The sequence below is a fragment of the Pan troglodytes genome, chromosome 2 (assembly GCF_028858775.2).
Source record: "Pan troglodytes isolate AG18354 chromosome 2, NHGRI_mPanTro3-v2.0_pri, whole genome shotgun sequence".
Classification (NCBI taxonomy): Eukaryota; Metazoa; Chordata; class Mammalia; order Primates; family Hominidae; genus Pan; species Pan troglodytes.
In genome coordinates, this window is record NC_086015.1 from 137,295,818 (window position 1) to 137,310,528 (window position 14,711).

Consider the following 14,711-nt stretch of genomic DNA (forward strand, 5'->3'; position numbering starts at 1 on the left):
CTAAGAATCAATACATTTTATTTATTATTTAATTGACCGATGTGTACCAAGGTGTCATTAACCTGAATAATGTTATGCAAAAGTCCAGCTCTGCCCTTTCAAAGATGGTCATGGTGTCATCCTTGCTTGTGTGCAATGTCAAAAGGTGGATGCTCTCCTCATGCTGTCTTCACTGGGCTTGCCTTCTTCCTTTCCAAAAATGTATTCGTGGGCCAAGAAGAGAAAGAAAAACACAAGCGGCTATGGAAGTGTGAGCTCAAAGTACCATCCAGCTAGAAACTGTCCTATAAGGCCATGCAATGACCGCTGGGGGCCTGAGGGCTGGGTATCAGTGGGGTTGACCAGAGGTAATCCCACTCTCTAAAACCTGAGACAGCGGGGTTACTGCCAGGAGAAGCCCTAGGCCACACTCTAGTGTAGACCATTGACAAACTCAGCTCTTTGCTATGGGGGTTGCAAGTTCCTTGCAGAGCCTATGATGTGTGATGGCTCATGACAGCGGGTGTAAGCACTAGGTTAGGACCACCAGGTCAAACGTTGATGCCTGGTTCAATTTGAATTTTAGATAAACAACCATTTCTTAGCATAAGGATTCCATACTTAGCAAATATTCCATACTTGGGATATACTTATGTTTAAAAAATTATTTATTGTTTATCTAGTATTATTTATTATGTTGAGCTGAGTGCCTTGTATATTTTCACTTGCTAAATCTGGGGCCCAGTTAATTCATTCCACCAGTGAGATGTCATCATGCTGGCATTTCATTTCAGACACACGAAGAATTTCAGTTGGATAAAAGTAAACACCAGCCAAATTTAATGTGAAGATTAAGGTTGGTAAACTGAGTCTAGATGCTTTATATCAAATGTGTGATTGTTTCTTGGTTCGAGGCTGCAGATGTGAAACATTTAATAGAAGGACTTAAAGAGAGAGAATTCTTACTATTAACTTGATTTCTCCTGTGAATTGGGAAAGACTATCATTGTTTTATCTGAAATGCAGAACATACTCATTCTAACTGGAAGAATGTCAAGAACGCACCAGGACGCATGTTGTTAACACAGGCTGGAAACGCAGATAGTGGCCCAGGAGGGCGGCCTGGGGCAGCCAGCAGGGCAAGCTTCAGGCAGAACTGAACAGTTTACAATGGCCATGAGACAGGGCAGTCAGCAGGGGAGGGGAAGGCCTGAGGCTGCACAGCACCTATAAAAGGTGGGAGAGTGTGAGAGTGCATGTGTGTGTGTGAGCATGTGTGAGAATGTGAGTGTGTGAGTGGGTGTGTGGGGGTGTGAGAGAGAGAACAAGAGAGCGTGTATGTGAGCATGTGAGTGAGCGTGTGTGTTTGAGAGAGTGAAAGTATGTGTGTGAGAGACAGAGAAAACGAGAGTGTGAGCATGTGAGTGTGTATGAGAGTGTGAGTGAGTGTGCGAGTGTATGTGTTTGAGAGTGTGAGTGTGTGAGAGAGAAAGAGAGCGAGAGAGCGTGTGTGTGTGTGTGTGTGTGGTGTTGGCACTCTGGGGCATGCGGAGTCCATTATGAGTGTGCAGCAGGGTCCAGGCACACTCAGACTTGGGAGCAGGGGGAGCTGGGGATTCATAACCCAGGGGAAAGCTGGGTCTGCTGCCATGGCCTTTGCAGGAGGGACCCTACAGGGAACAGGCAGGGCCTGTCTGAAGGGTTGAAGTCTCAGGCTGAGAAGCGGGGGTTGATTACCCTGGGAGAAGCCTGTCAGATGATTGGGGCCCAATTGGAAGTGGTTGGGGCCTGTCCAGTTGGCTGGGGCCTGCCTGGCACCTGACCAGGCATGAAGGGACAGTGAGGGCAGGAATGAAGTGGCCAGGGAAGGCCAGGAAGGCATCTCTGGGTGGACAGAGGTACTGGGAGCTATGCTGTCTGGCATAGGCTGTTATTATGTAGGATAGAAATTTAGCTCCTACCTCTACCTGCTGTTGGCCAATCAGCCAGATGTCTCCCATCAATACTAGGCCTGACAGCTGGCTCTCACACGAACCGTCTCTTTGGATGAATCATGTCTTTCCTCGGAAGCTGCTTTCTCATCAGCCCAAATGACAGGACCCAGAGAGTTACAGTTTGGTGTGCTTGGGGAAGTCACAGCTTCTCTCCTGGATGGGCTGGCTGATCACAGCAATTGGCATGGATCCGCAGGCAGTCCCTGAACCTAGAATGTCTCCATGCAGGATCACCTGACTTGGCCCTGCACCCTCACAATAGTGCCTGAGACTCGGGCACACATCACAGCAGTCCTGCCTCACCTTTCTCATGGAGTCTGAAAGTGAAAATAACTGGCAAGAAAAGTGAAACTGCTTCTCCTCCCTCCCTGGGGGAAGGGACAAGGAGCAAGCAGCAAGCCTAAGTGGCGGAGGAGGCAAAGGTCAATTTGTGCCCCTTGAAATGGAAACCCAGAGGAACCTTTGCGACTTCCTCATTCCTAGTCTCATCAGCTGTTCCTGAATGGTTCTGGTTCCTGGAACACAGCAGGCCCCAAAGGCTATCATTAGAGCCCTGTCAGCCAGGTGACCCTGGTGGCCTGCCCCGCCCATTCTACATGAAGGCCAGCTGAGCTGCTGAAGGTAAAGAGAGTGGCTGTGCACACGAGCCACGGGCAGAATCACATACACACTTGGACATGCGTGGCCATGCTCAGGATCAAACACGCCTGTGTACATGCATCCATTCTCAGGTGCACACAGCTGGAGACACCCTCACCCACAGCTCTCCGACACCACACACACACACACGCACACACACACACACACAGCTCTCCCTAGGTACAAGCCCACACAGACACACATAAACATGCTTTCCCCCCAGCCCTGCCTGAGTAGCATCTCTCCTGGCACAAACACACAGGCGCCCATGGCCACGGGACATAGCGCACTCTTGCATGTACACCTTTTCCTGTCCACACACATGCCCAGTTGCCCAGTTCATAGACACACAGTCAGCTGTGCAGCTTCACTGCTGACATCAAGCCACAGGGGTGCTGCTGTGACTTGATGTCAGCAGTGAAGCTGCACAGCTGGCTATGTGTCCTCTGGACAAGAACACCAGCTTCTCCCTCCCCTCCAGTCTGGAAATGGCCTCCACCACGTCTCCACTGGGCAGCAGAGCAGTGCCCCATAACTGCATTTTGTCCAGTTTGCACTGACCCAAAGGGCACTTGAGATCCAGGCCCTTCAAAGCTCAAGCCAACCATTTGCTGGCTGCTTTTCCCATGTGGGTTTAAATGCAGAGTGGCTACCTGGGCTCTCTGGTATTGAGAAAGTTTTCATTTCCATGCTAGAGAGGCTCTTCCAAGCTGCGATAAACACAGGCACACTCCAGTTACTTTGAGTCACAAATGTTTACTGTAAAGGAGAAAGGACAGACAGATGGGCAGGACACTATCAGTGCAGTTAGGACATAGGGTTTAGGATTCATTCAAAGGCAGCCTTAACAATGATGATAGCTGGCAATTGTTGAGCATTTCCTCTTCCTGAGTGCTAGGCATGGCCCCAGATACTCTGTGGGCTTTATGCTGGATGCTGGCAACAGTCTTTTGGAACAGGTTGTCATCAGCATCCCGATTTGAGGAGGAGGACGTTACGGCTTAGAGAGAGAGGTTTGTAACTTGCCCAAGTCCCACAGCTAGTAAGTTCAGGGCTAGGGTGCAAACCTAGCTGTCAGGAGCCCATCAATGTACCCCAGGAAAACCACTCTGCAGAGGAGACCCTCTATTTTGCTACTGCCCAGACGCTGGCATCCATGGCTCCTGCCCTGGGGGATCTGTCATTCTTATGACACGGCTTCCCTCTGTGTCTCTCTCTGCTTCCCACTCTCCTTCTCTGCTTCTCACTCTGTGTGTCCCCAGTTCAAAACTCCCTGAGAAGCCCTTCAAGGTCAGTTGGATTTCAGCACATGTAGAACCACTCTGAGGCAAAGGAAAGTAAACACTTGCCTAGCTAAACCCACGTGCCTGGGGCTGCCTCACCATCTAATGGCTGCCTTTGGGTGGGACAGTCAGCTGCCATCTGGGCAGCAGGTCACAGCCCATATAGGACCCCTGTGGGTGGAACAGACATCTACAGATCACAGAATGTCTGATGTGCTTTCAAATACTGTTATTGGAAATCCTTACTGAACATGTTTCTTATATTCCTGACTTTGTAAGATTTATCTAGTACACATAATTGAACTTTTAAAAATTGGTCCGGATTGTATGACTCCCAGGATATCATTCTGAATTCCAACTGGATCAAGCTACAAAAGTAGGAGGTATGGAGAGCTATTTTGTGGTGACAACGAGGAAATTCCCTAAACATCTTTTAAAAATACATTCCTGCTTGGTTATTTGCCCTCATTTTAATGTGGAGGCAACAATGAGAAGGAAAAGTCCCTGGCAATGGGCTCCAGGGAACTTCGGCTTCATGGTGGAAGCTGCAAATGCAGACAGGTCCCAGCAGATGTGGCTCCCTTCTCCCAGGTGCTTCCAGGCAGGCTGCTGAGAACCATCTGCCCTGGGGGTCTTCCAGGGACTCCTCAGACATGTGGGCTCCAGGCCAGCTCCTTTGTTGCCTCCCTACCCTGGAGCTGCCTCCACTGATAGAGGACAGAAGATGGATGTCTCTGGTCGCTCCAGCCCCACAACACCCACAAACACAGGCTGCTAATCCAGTCTTGGAACTGTCAGGAAAAGCCCATTTTCATTTGATCCTTTGCACAAATAGATGAGAGGCCACAGACCTTGACGTCTGAGCATTGTTCAGCTTGTGTTAGAAAACATCCATATTTAGGGCGGTTGGGAGAGGCACTAAGGAGGGAGCAAAGGTCCAAAACACTCACTGAGAAGACTTGACCAGGACTGAACATTCACACCCAAAGCTAAAGTCTGAACTCTGAGCGCCATCCTATGTCAAAAAGGATCCCCTGTGGACCTGAAACACCCAAAACCAGCAGCTACTGGGGAATGAATGCTTTTCCAGGATCATCAGCTCCTTTTGGGCTCATCCCTTCCACGCTGACTGAGCTTGGGTGGCTGACCTTTTGTTTTCTTATATGTGGGAGGCAATTGAGAGCAAGGCTGTGAGGCTGGAATTCAAACCCCTCTCCCCATGGCCCCAGGGTGTGTCCATGTGGGGCTGCCAGATACACAGGAAAGGAGAGAAGAGCTGGGAAATGTTGACTCTGGATTTTAGGCAGCCTGGGTCCTCCCTTTTTCCTAAATCAGGACCCAGTCAAGTAAGGAGATTGCCTCTGACCATGTGCTGCAGCTTGACAGTAACATGACAATAGACCAAAACCCACAGTTACTCGAGGCAAACCTAGATTTTTAAGGGGAGTGTATGTGGGTGGCCTTATTTTACTGAGAAAAACCTTGTTTTGTTTATATTTTTCCCCTTACTTTGCAGAAGAAATAAGATCCCTTCTACCAAGGTTGTGCATGATTTCTACTTCATTACTTGACTTGGAAACTCTCCCAAGAGGGTTGATATTCACAGTGTTGACATGTCGGTCTTGTTCTCCTGACCTTTAGCCTATATTGTTGACCAAAGCTGTTTAAAGGGCTCCCTGTGTGAAAAGAAGCTGGGGTCGGGCGATTCTCGGGAAGGCAAGAGAACAACACCCCATCTCATGACTAAATCAAAACTCAGCTCAGGACAGGAGGATCTAGGGCTGAGTGGCTGCAGCAGAGAGATGATCCCTAAGTGGAGAAGCGAGTCTGGCCCTGGCCAGCAGCCTCCCGGAGCCCTTTGCCCTCACACGGGTGATCTGAACATCTGTGGCTCAGAGGTGATCACTTGACACAAGCAGATCTCCCAGCCCAAGGAAGCCAGCGTGTCCATACAGGACATCCAGAGTGCGAGGAAGGACGAGGGAGTTTGGGCCCTGGGCCCTGGGTGCCTGCCCAGCCATATTCAGGGAATTCAGCCTTCTTCTCTCTTCTACCAATGATAAAAAGGAGAGAAGAGGCTAAACTTTTCCTCTCAATCAATGCGACCAAGGCCCTTCCAGAAAGCTCCTGCTTGTGCAACATGGTGTGTTCCTGAAGGTCCCTGCTTAGGGACAGCCTAAGGTGCTATGGGGACTCGTTTTGAGCTACCAGATCTTTCAGGCTGAGAGACCTAGCTGGAAATCTCCAGGACCAGGGAGGCAGGGGCTGGATGGCAGGGGTTGGATGTTTGAAGCAAATGTGTATGCAGAAGGGTCTGAGTGGGAGAGAAGTGAGCAGCGTGGTTCTCTGGGCGTGCTGACATCTGTTGCATTCTGTCCAGGCGTACTGTCTTAGTTTCCCAGGGCTGCCATAACGAAGTACCTCCAACTGCATGGCTTCAAAAAGAAATTTCTGTCTCACGGTTCTGGAGGCTGGAAGTCCAAGATCGGGGTGTTGGCAGGATCCGTTTCTTTTGAGCCCTCCCTCTTTGACTGGTCGATGATCACTTTCTTCCTATTTCTTCATGTTATCTTCCTTCTGAATATGTCTGTGTCCAAAATTCCTCTTCTTATAAGGACACCAGCCATATTGGATTAGAGCCCACCCTAATGACCTCATTTTAACTTAATTACCTCTGTAAAGATCCTGTCTTCAAATATGGTCACCTTCTAAGGTGTACTGCAGGTGAGGACTTCAATGTATGCATTTCGGGGGAACACAATTTGGCCTGTAGCATCTACCTAGAGCAGAAAGCATCTTATCCCAAATGAGCAGCTTCGTAGCCCTGCTGCCAACCGAAGCCATTTCACCCATAAAGGCACAGTCCTATACTGCTCACGAAGCATTTGCACTTGTGATTTCTCCTTTAATCTCTCTGACCCTTCTGAAGTCAGCAGAGAAGACATTCTTGTCCCATTTCACAGATGAGAAGAAAGAGTTCCTGAGAGGTAAAGTATGTGGCCTTGAGCCCCACTGCCAGGAAGTGAGAGAGCTGAGCTGAGACGTGGTATCTCAGTCTGTTATCTCTTGCTATAACAGAGTACCAGGCTGGGTAATTCATAAAGAAAAGAAATTTATTTCTTACAGTTCTGGAGGCTGGGAAGTCTAAGAGCATGATGCCAGCATCTGGTTAGGGGCATCCCATGGCAGAAGGGCAGAAGGTGGAAGTGGGCATGTGAGACAGAGAAAGGAAATTGGCTGAATTCATCCTTTTTATCAGGAACCCAAAACTGTAATAATCAGCATTAATCCATTCACCATCATGACTTAATCTCTTAAAGGTCCTGCCTCTCAACACAGCTGCTTTGAAGATTATGCTTCCAACACATGAATCTTGCGGACACAGTCAGACTGTAGCACCCAGCCTCCTCACTCCTCCTGCAGAGCTCTTTCAAACTCACTGGGTCTGAACCAGAACATTCCCCCTCAAGGAGGGAAGAAAATATTTCATCTGAGAGCTTCCCATCCAAATCAAGTGTGGTGACACTCTGCTTGTCCTGTTTAATTTGCCAGAGCTTTACCACAACATTTATTTGTTAAATAAAGTTGCTGCTCTCTGATGTTAGCCCGAGTCCACTGCTGTAGGCCAGGCACTCTTCTAGGCACTTCATCTGCATTATGTCTCATAGTAGTCCAGTGAAATCATATTTGTGGATGAAAAAGTGGGAACATAAGGAGGTAAAATAAAGCAGCTAGTTAGTGCTGGAGGGGTAAACTGAACTCAGATAAGAGTAAGTTAGAATCCCTTGTTCTTTGCAGGGTAGTGGTCTCTGATAAATTTATTAATTCAATAAGTATCTATTAAAGATAGCTTTATGCTAAGCACTGTCGAAGGCTACTCCAGATGCTTAGGATCAATCAGTTTACAAAACACACACTGGTCCCTAGCCTTGGGGAGCTTATATTCTACCAGGAGGAGACAAATAATAAATATAATAAATGAGTAAATTATGTTACATATTAGAAAGTGAAAAGTGCTATGGAGAATACAGGTGCAAGGCAGGGGTGATCAGAAATACTGGGGGTGAGGGAAAGTTGCAATATGATACAGGGTGGTCAGGAAGTCCTCAAGGAGAAGGTGACATTTAAGTAGTGGATTAGGAGTCCAGCAACCTGCATTCCTGCATCAACTCCAGCTTGGTTTCTCAGTGTACTTGAAAAATGACTTCAGCCAGGCATGGTGGCTCATGCCTGTAATCCTAGCACTTTGGGAGGCCAAGGCAGGTGGATTGCTTGAGGCCAGAAGTTCAAGATCGGCCTGACCAACATGGCGAAACCCTGTCTCTACAGAAAATACAAAAATTAGCCAGGTGTCGTGGTGTGTGCCTGTGGTCCCAGCTACTCAGGAGGCTGAAGCAGAGATCACTTGAACCCAGGAGATGGTGATTTCAGTGAGCTGAGATCGCACCACTGCACTCCAGCCTGGGTGACAGAGCGAGACCCTGTGAAAGAAAGAAAGAGAGAAAGAAAGAAAGGAAAGGAAAGGAAAGAAAGAAAGAAAGGAAGGAAGGAAGGAAGGAAGGAAGGAAGGAAGGAAAGAAAGAAAGAGAGAGAAAGAGAGAGAAAGAAAAGAAAAGAAAGACTTCTCCTGGGCCTCAGTTTCCTCACCTGTCAAATGTAGGTGTTGATCAAGATCCCTGTGCTCCTCTCCAGCTCCCTGGAGGTTTTCTGTGCCTGAAGAGAAGCCCATGCAGTGTGGGGCCATGGATTTACTCACCTACTTATTTTTCCTACAGGATTTAGCCCGATTTCCTGGCATCCCCCTCTCCCCAACTAACCTCTCAACTTGGTCTGAGCCACTTCTGCAGGAAGGCTGTTGGGTTGAGCTGAGCTCAGAAGAGTGCTGGAAGAAATCTGGGTCACACAGTACCACTGCCCCCCACCCCAGGAGGGGAGCTCCTTCTGAGATGTGGGGAGCACAGTCATGGTGGGCATACACAGACCCAACTGGAAGGTCCCTTAGAGACCCCTGTTTCACTAATTGAGCAGCTGAGGCTAAGAGAGGGGAAGCAACTAGTCCAGGGTCTCACAGAGGTCACTGAAAATATCTGACTTAAAAAAAAAAACAGTTTTATTGAGGCATAACTAGCACATATTAAACCACACATATAGTGTACAATTTATTGTATTTTGACACACATATACACCCACTCAACCATCTCCACAGTCAAGATACTTCACATTCCCATCAGCTTCCAAATTTTCTCCTGTTCTTTTGTATCCCCCTTATTCCACACTCCAAGCCCCTCGAATCTATTTTCTACCACTATCGTTTAGTTTCTGCATATATTTTAAAATAGAGCTGACAGGACTGGCTGACAGATTGGGTGTACATTTTGAAAGAGAAGGGTCTAGAATGACTCTGAGAGTTTGGCCTGAGTAACCAAAAGCTGGAGTTGTCATCATTTGAGTTAAGGGTGGAAGGAACCTCAAGCAGCTCCCCATGTGGAAAAGGCATTGGTGGCAGCTTCCAGAAGAGCCTGGAGTTGCAGAGACAGTTTGTCCTGGAGAACAGAGATGGAACTGAAAGTCAGGGCTAACTAAGCCAGGCGTGGTAGCTCATGCCTGTAATCCCAGCACTTTGGGAGGCTGAGGTGGGTGGATCACTTAAGCCCAGGAGTTCGAGACCTCACTATGTAAAGACATAGCGAGACCCTGTCTTTACAAAAAATAAAAAAGTTCTATGGGTCTGGTGGTGTGTGCCTGTGGTCTCAGCTACTTGAGAGGCTGAGGCAGGTGGAATGCTTGAGCCCAGGAGGTGGAGGTGGCAGTAAGCCACTGCCCTCCAGCCTGGGGAACACAGGGAAATCCTGAATCCAAAAAGAAAGCCAGGACCTGAGGGAGGTCTCCAAGGATCAAGGGTACCTGGAGACAGAGGCTGGCTCTGGATGGCTTGTGGACCATCTCTCTAGAAAAATGCACTCTTGTCCACAACTCTGCTCCCCAAAAGGAGTCACAGAGTCCCTGAGCCCTGGAAAGGAGCCCTTCCAGGGCAGACCTGTGTCATTCCATCTTAATGTTTCTTCCAGGGCAGACCTGTGTCATTCCATCTTAATGTTTCTGGTGCCCACACAGTGCCTGGCCCTGGTAAGAGCTTGTACATGCTTATTGAACCACGTGGCTGGAAAAATAAAGGGAAAGTTTTCCCTTCTACAGTTAGGAACCCTCTTCTGCTTTCTTCCCAGAAGGCACACCAGAGGCCCTGAGTCACATGAATAGGATTTGCAGTCCTTTACCATCAGCTGGAGGGCGATTTCCCAGTCTGTAATGACCACTCTCAGGGACTGGGAGAGTTTCCCTTTCTCCAGTTCTCACCTCTGGCCTGTGATTCTGCGAGAAGGAAAAAGCAAAATGACGTTTGATTCAGTAACACCTTTCAAGAACTTTCCCTCAGCTGACCACCCAATAACCTTGCCAGTTAGCTCTTATCATCCCCACTTCACAGATGAGGAAAGGGAGGCTACAGAGAGAAGACAGGAGCAGGTTTGAACCCACTGCAGCCTCCCTGCAAGGAGGACGTTCTGTTGAAGAAGGGGCAGCACCCTTGGTGGCATTGTACAAAGGCTTGAGGGACTCTGCCTCTCGTTTGAGGGTCTCCTCACTGGGCACCGCCCCTGAACAGGTCTCTTTTCACCCCTGCAAACATATATAAGACATTGTGTACCAGGTGGACGACTGCCCCTCTGACCCACCTGCCCAGCACCCTACCCTGGCCTGTTCTCTCATGTCAGCCCCACATCGTCCAGGCCCTAAACTGCCTCCTCCTACCCCGGCTGTATGCAGGACCTCATGGAAGTACCTTCTGAAGACCCCAATCCTGCTAAAACATTCCATTGTCTCTGCTTCCCCAGTAAGCACGGGTGGGCACTCCCACTGTGTCTGGCCAGCACACAGGCAGCAGGCACTGTCCCAGCCCTCCTGCAGCCGGAGTGAGTCAACGGACCACCCCCAAAGAGTCACGGTGGCCATGAGGAGTGCTGCAGAGAAGTCCAGGGCGTGGGACAGAGGGACCAGCCCTCCGGGAGGTCCATACAGGCATCCCAGGGATTGAGGGGAGAGCTGGGGCTGAGGGATGAGGAGAGAGCGGTCCAGGCAGAGGAGAGAGCTGACAGAGGCATAAGGGGAGGAGAGGCCTGTGTGCCTGAGGGTAGACCAGGAAGACCAGAGAGGATGTCTGGAGGGAAAGCAGAACAGGAATCTGTGAGCCTTGGACACCAGCAGAGAAGCCAGCCCAGTAGCTGGGCCCAGGCACTGGGGTCTAGCAGGGGCCTTGTTTTGTGTGTGTGTTGGCAGGGAGTCCAGGCTGGGTGGTCACATGGCAGGCCCCAAGAGCTTTGCCCGTCAGAGAGGAGGCTGCTGATGTCCCCACCCAGTTTATCTCACAGTTTATCTGTGGAGAAGAATTTCTGCCTTGGTCAAAAACTCTCAGTGGACTGTAGCCCAGGCCTTTGGTCTGCTGAGAGTTTTTGACTGAGGCGGAAAGGCTGAGCCCTGGAATGTGCTGACCTCTGACTCCTGCAAGGCTCAGGAGCTGAAGCTCATTCTTTCCAGTGCCAAAGCCCTGCTGAAGATGAGGGTGGGCAAGGCCCAGAGCCGGGCAGGGCTGCTCAGAAGCATCCACTTCCCTTTGGATGGTTCACACAAAGGCCTGGACTCTCCCCAGAGCCTCCTCCCTCCTCCTTGGCATCCTTTCCTGATAAGGAGAGGAAGGCCTCTGAGGCCAGGGTCAGCTATAAGCACACAGCCAGGAAAGTGCCAGCTCATTGCTTCCTGGGCAGAGCCCTGCCAAGAGTCCTGGAAGCCAGAGCCTTTCAGGAAACTTTGCCGTTGGTTTTTGGAAACCTGTCCTGCGGCCGCATAGGAGCAGGGCACACATGGCCTGCGTCGGGAGGGAAGTCCCAGTGGCTGAAGGGAGTGGGGTCTTGGGGGAAAGCTGTCAGGCTGTGCCCCGGGTGTGGGGAGGGCACCAGCCTCAGAGAGACCTCACCCTTGAGCACCATTCGCCCTCAAGCCTCTGGAGCCTCATCTGTAGGATGAAAACCATAGCAGGTCTGCCAGCGCCCATGGAGAGGTTTGAGACAGTAGGAGGAACTAAGGTGCTTTCAAACTGTGAAGGGAGACTCCCCTAGTCCTGTTACCCTGGGGAGAGACACTGAGCTCAGCCAGGAACCACAAGCATCCATGGGAAGCAGAGAATTGGTGAGCTGCCTGGGGCCCTCAGGGACCCACAGCGCCAGGAGTCAGGTGAGGGCTGATGGAGACTTCCTCCACACTAGTGCCCTTGATTCTGAAACCCAGTGTCTGGGATTCTTCTCCACAGATAAACTGTGAGTGCTGAATGCCCCTGTCACGCCAAGACTTGGGCTTGCGTTTGGGCTGGTGACTCTTAGCTGGATCCGTTGAGAGTCTTCTGCAGGGGCAGGGGATGCACACACGCGCATTCTGGGAGTTCAGACTCTCCCCGGGGTGAGGAAGGCACAGGGAGGCTGGCCGCAGAGCCCCGGGAGGTCAGTGTGTGGGTGTGAGGACACAATTGAGAACAATTCCCAGGCAGTTCCCATTGCTCTCTACACTCTGTTCTGGGTCTGCCTCGGTGGACTCTTCCCTGTGGTGAGTTCTCAAGGGTGTGGGTGTGGGTGTGTTTCCTTCTCCTTAGAGCTCAGAGTGTGGGTCACAGAGCAGGACCTCCGCATCTGCTGGGAAGATGAACAGAACACACTCACGAAGAACTCTCAACTCAAGCCTCTTTGTCTCTAGCACCTAGCACAGCATCTGCCATATAGCAAGTGCTCAATAAATACCTGCTAGCTATCTGCTCCCCCAATAAACCCTGGTCCACAGTCTATTACTATTGGACATTTCCCAAACATGCCTCTTGTCTTCCAAACATGCCTCTTGTCTTCTAGCTTCCCAGCCCTGTTCTTTCTGCCTGGGGAAAGCCCCTCTTCCAATGAACATTTGGAGTGTCCTTCATGGGCCTCCTTTTCTGGGCTGACTTCTCTGACCTGTCTGACCCAGACTCAACACCACCCCCAGTCAAAGACCCCCAAGGACATTCCTCAGTCTTACTGACAACTTCCTTAATCTAAGTGCTCACTCACGCCTCCCAACCCCAGCCTTTTCCCTGGCCCTCACCCTAGTCTCAGCACCTAACTAGGGTACATACCAGCAGATGATGTCCAGCAGTTTGCAAAGACGCGTAGGTGTGCACGTGCCCTCTCTGACTTGCAGGGGTACATATTATCAGTGCACACATGCACATGCTCGCTGCTTTTCAGGAGACACCAGGCTGGCTAATAGAGGTGAGAGGTGCTCGACACGTCACCTCCCTCCATTGGAAAGTAAGTGGTGGTTTTAGAAGAGCACAGAGCTGGCTCCAGGAAGCCTAGGCAGGTGACCTTGGAAAAATCACCTCCCTGAGCCTCAGTTCCTCCATCTGTAAAATGAAGGCGTGGGATCAGGTGATCTCTAAGGTCTCTCTTGGCACCAGAGGTCTGACACAGGGACACTGGGTGATCACATCATAAGAATGGGATTCCCCAGGCCGGGCGCAGTGGCTCACACCTGTAATCCCAGCACTTTGGGAGGCCGAGGGGGGTGGATCACCTGAAATCAGGAGTTCGAGACCAGCCTGGCTAACATGGTGAAACCCCATCTCTACTAAAAACACAAAATTAGCTGGGTGTGGTGGCACGCGCCTGTAATCCCAGCTACTTGGGAGACTGAGGCAGGAGAATCGCTTGAACCCTAGAGGCAGAGGTTGCAGTGAGAGCCGAGATTGGGCCATTGCACTCCAGCCTGGGCAACAGAATGAGACTCCATCTCCAAATTAAAAAAAAAAGAAAAGAAAAGAATGGGATTCCCCAGACTGACTGCGTGGGGAAGGGAAGGAGAGAAAGGGGAAAGGCAGCCGGCAGCGTCCCTGCACTCCATGCTCCCTAGGCCCTTCTGTCCGGAATTGGTGGGTTCTTGGTCTCACTGACTTCAAGAATGAAGCCGCGGACCCTCGCAGTGAGTGTTACAGCTCTTAAGGTTGCGCGTCTGGAGTCTGTCCCTTCTGATGTTCAGATGTGTTCGGAGTTTCTTCCTTCTGGTGGGTTCCTTCGTAGTCTCGCTGGCTCAGGAGTGAAGCTGCAGACCTTCGCGGTGAGTGTTACAGCTCTTAAGGTAGCGCGTCTGGAGTTGTTCATTCCTCCTGGTGGGCTCGTGGTCTCGCTGGGCTCAGGAGTGAAGCTGCAGATCTTCCCGGTGAGTGTTACAGCTCATAAAAGCAGCGTGGACCCAAAGAGTGAGCAGTAGCAAGATTTATTGCAAAGAGCAAAAGAACAAAACTCCCACAGTGTGGAAAGGGACCCCAGCGGGTTGCCAATGCTGGCTCGGGCAGCCTGCTTTTATTCTCTTATCTGGCCCCACCCACATCCTGCTGATTGGTAGAGCCGAGTGGCCTGTTTTGACAGGGTGCTGATTGGTGCATTTACAATCCCTGAGCTAGATACAAAGGTTCTCCAAGTCCCCATCAGATTAGTTAGATACACAGTGTGGACACAAAGGTTCTCCAAGGCCCTACCAGAGCAGCTAGATACAGAGTGTCGATTGGTGCACTCACAAACCTTGAGCTAAACACAGGGTGCTGATTGGTGTGTTTACAATCCCTGAGCTAGATATAAAGACTCTCCACGTCCCCACCAGACTCAGGAGCCCAGCTGGCTTCACCTAGTGGATCCCACACCGGGGCTGCAGGTGGAGCTGCCTGCCAGTCCCGCGCCGTGCGCTCGCA

General features: G+C 50.5%; 1 long non-coding RNA gene across 2 annotated transcripts; it reads right to left on the bottom strand.

The window, feature by feature from the left end:
* Positions 1 to 8,989: 8,989 nt before the first annotated feature.
* LOC134809598 (uncharacterized) lies at positions 8,990 to 14,301 on the bottom strand. Of its 2 annotated transcripts, none has more exons than XR_010155795.1 (4): positions 13,101 to 14,301; positions 11,922 to 12,627; positions 10,171 to 10,264; positions 8,990 to 9,438 (listed from the first exon to the last, which is right to left on the bottom strand). It is a non-coding gene; the product is annotated as an uncharacterized LOC134809598 (long non-coding RNA). The 2 variants fall into 2 exon arrangements; XR_010155796.1 differs by having other exon boundaries at positions 11,922 to 12,630; positions 13,101 to 13,450.
* Between the last annotated feature and the right edge of the window lie 410 nt (positions 14,302 to 14,711).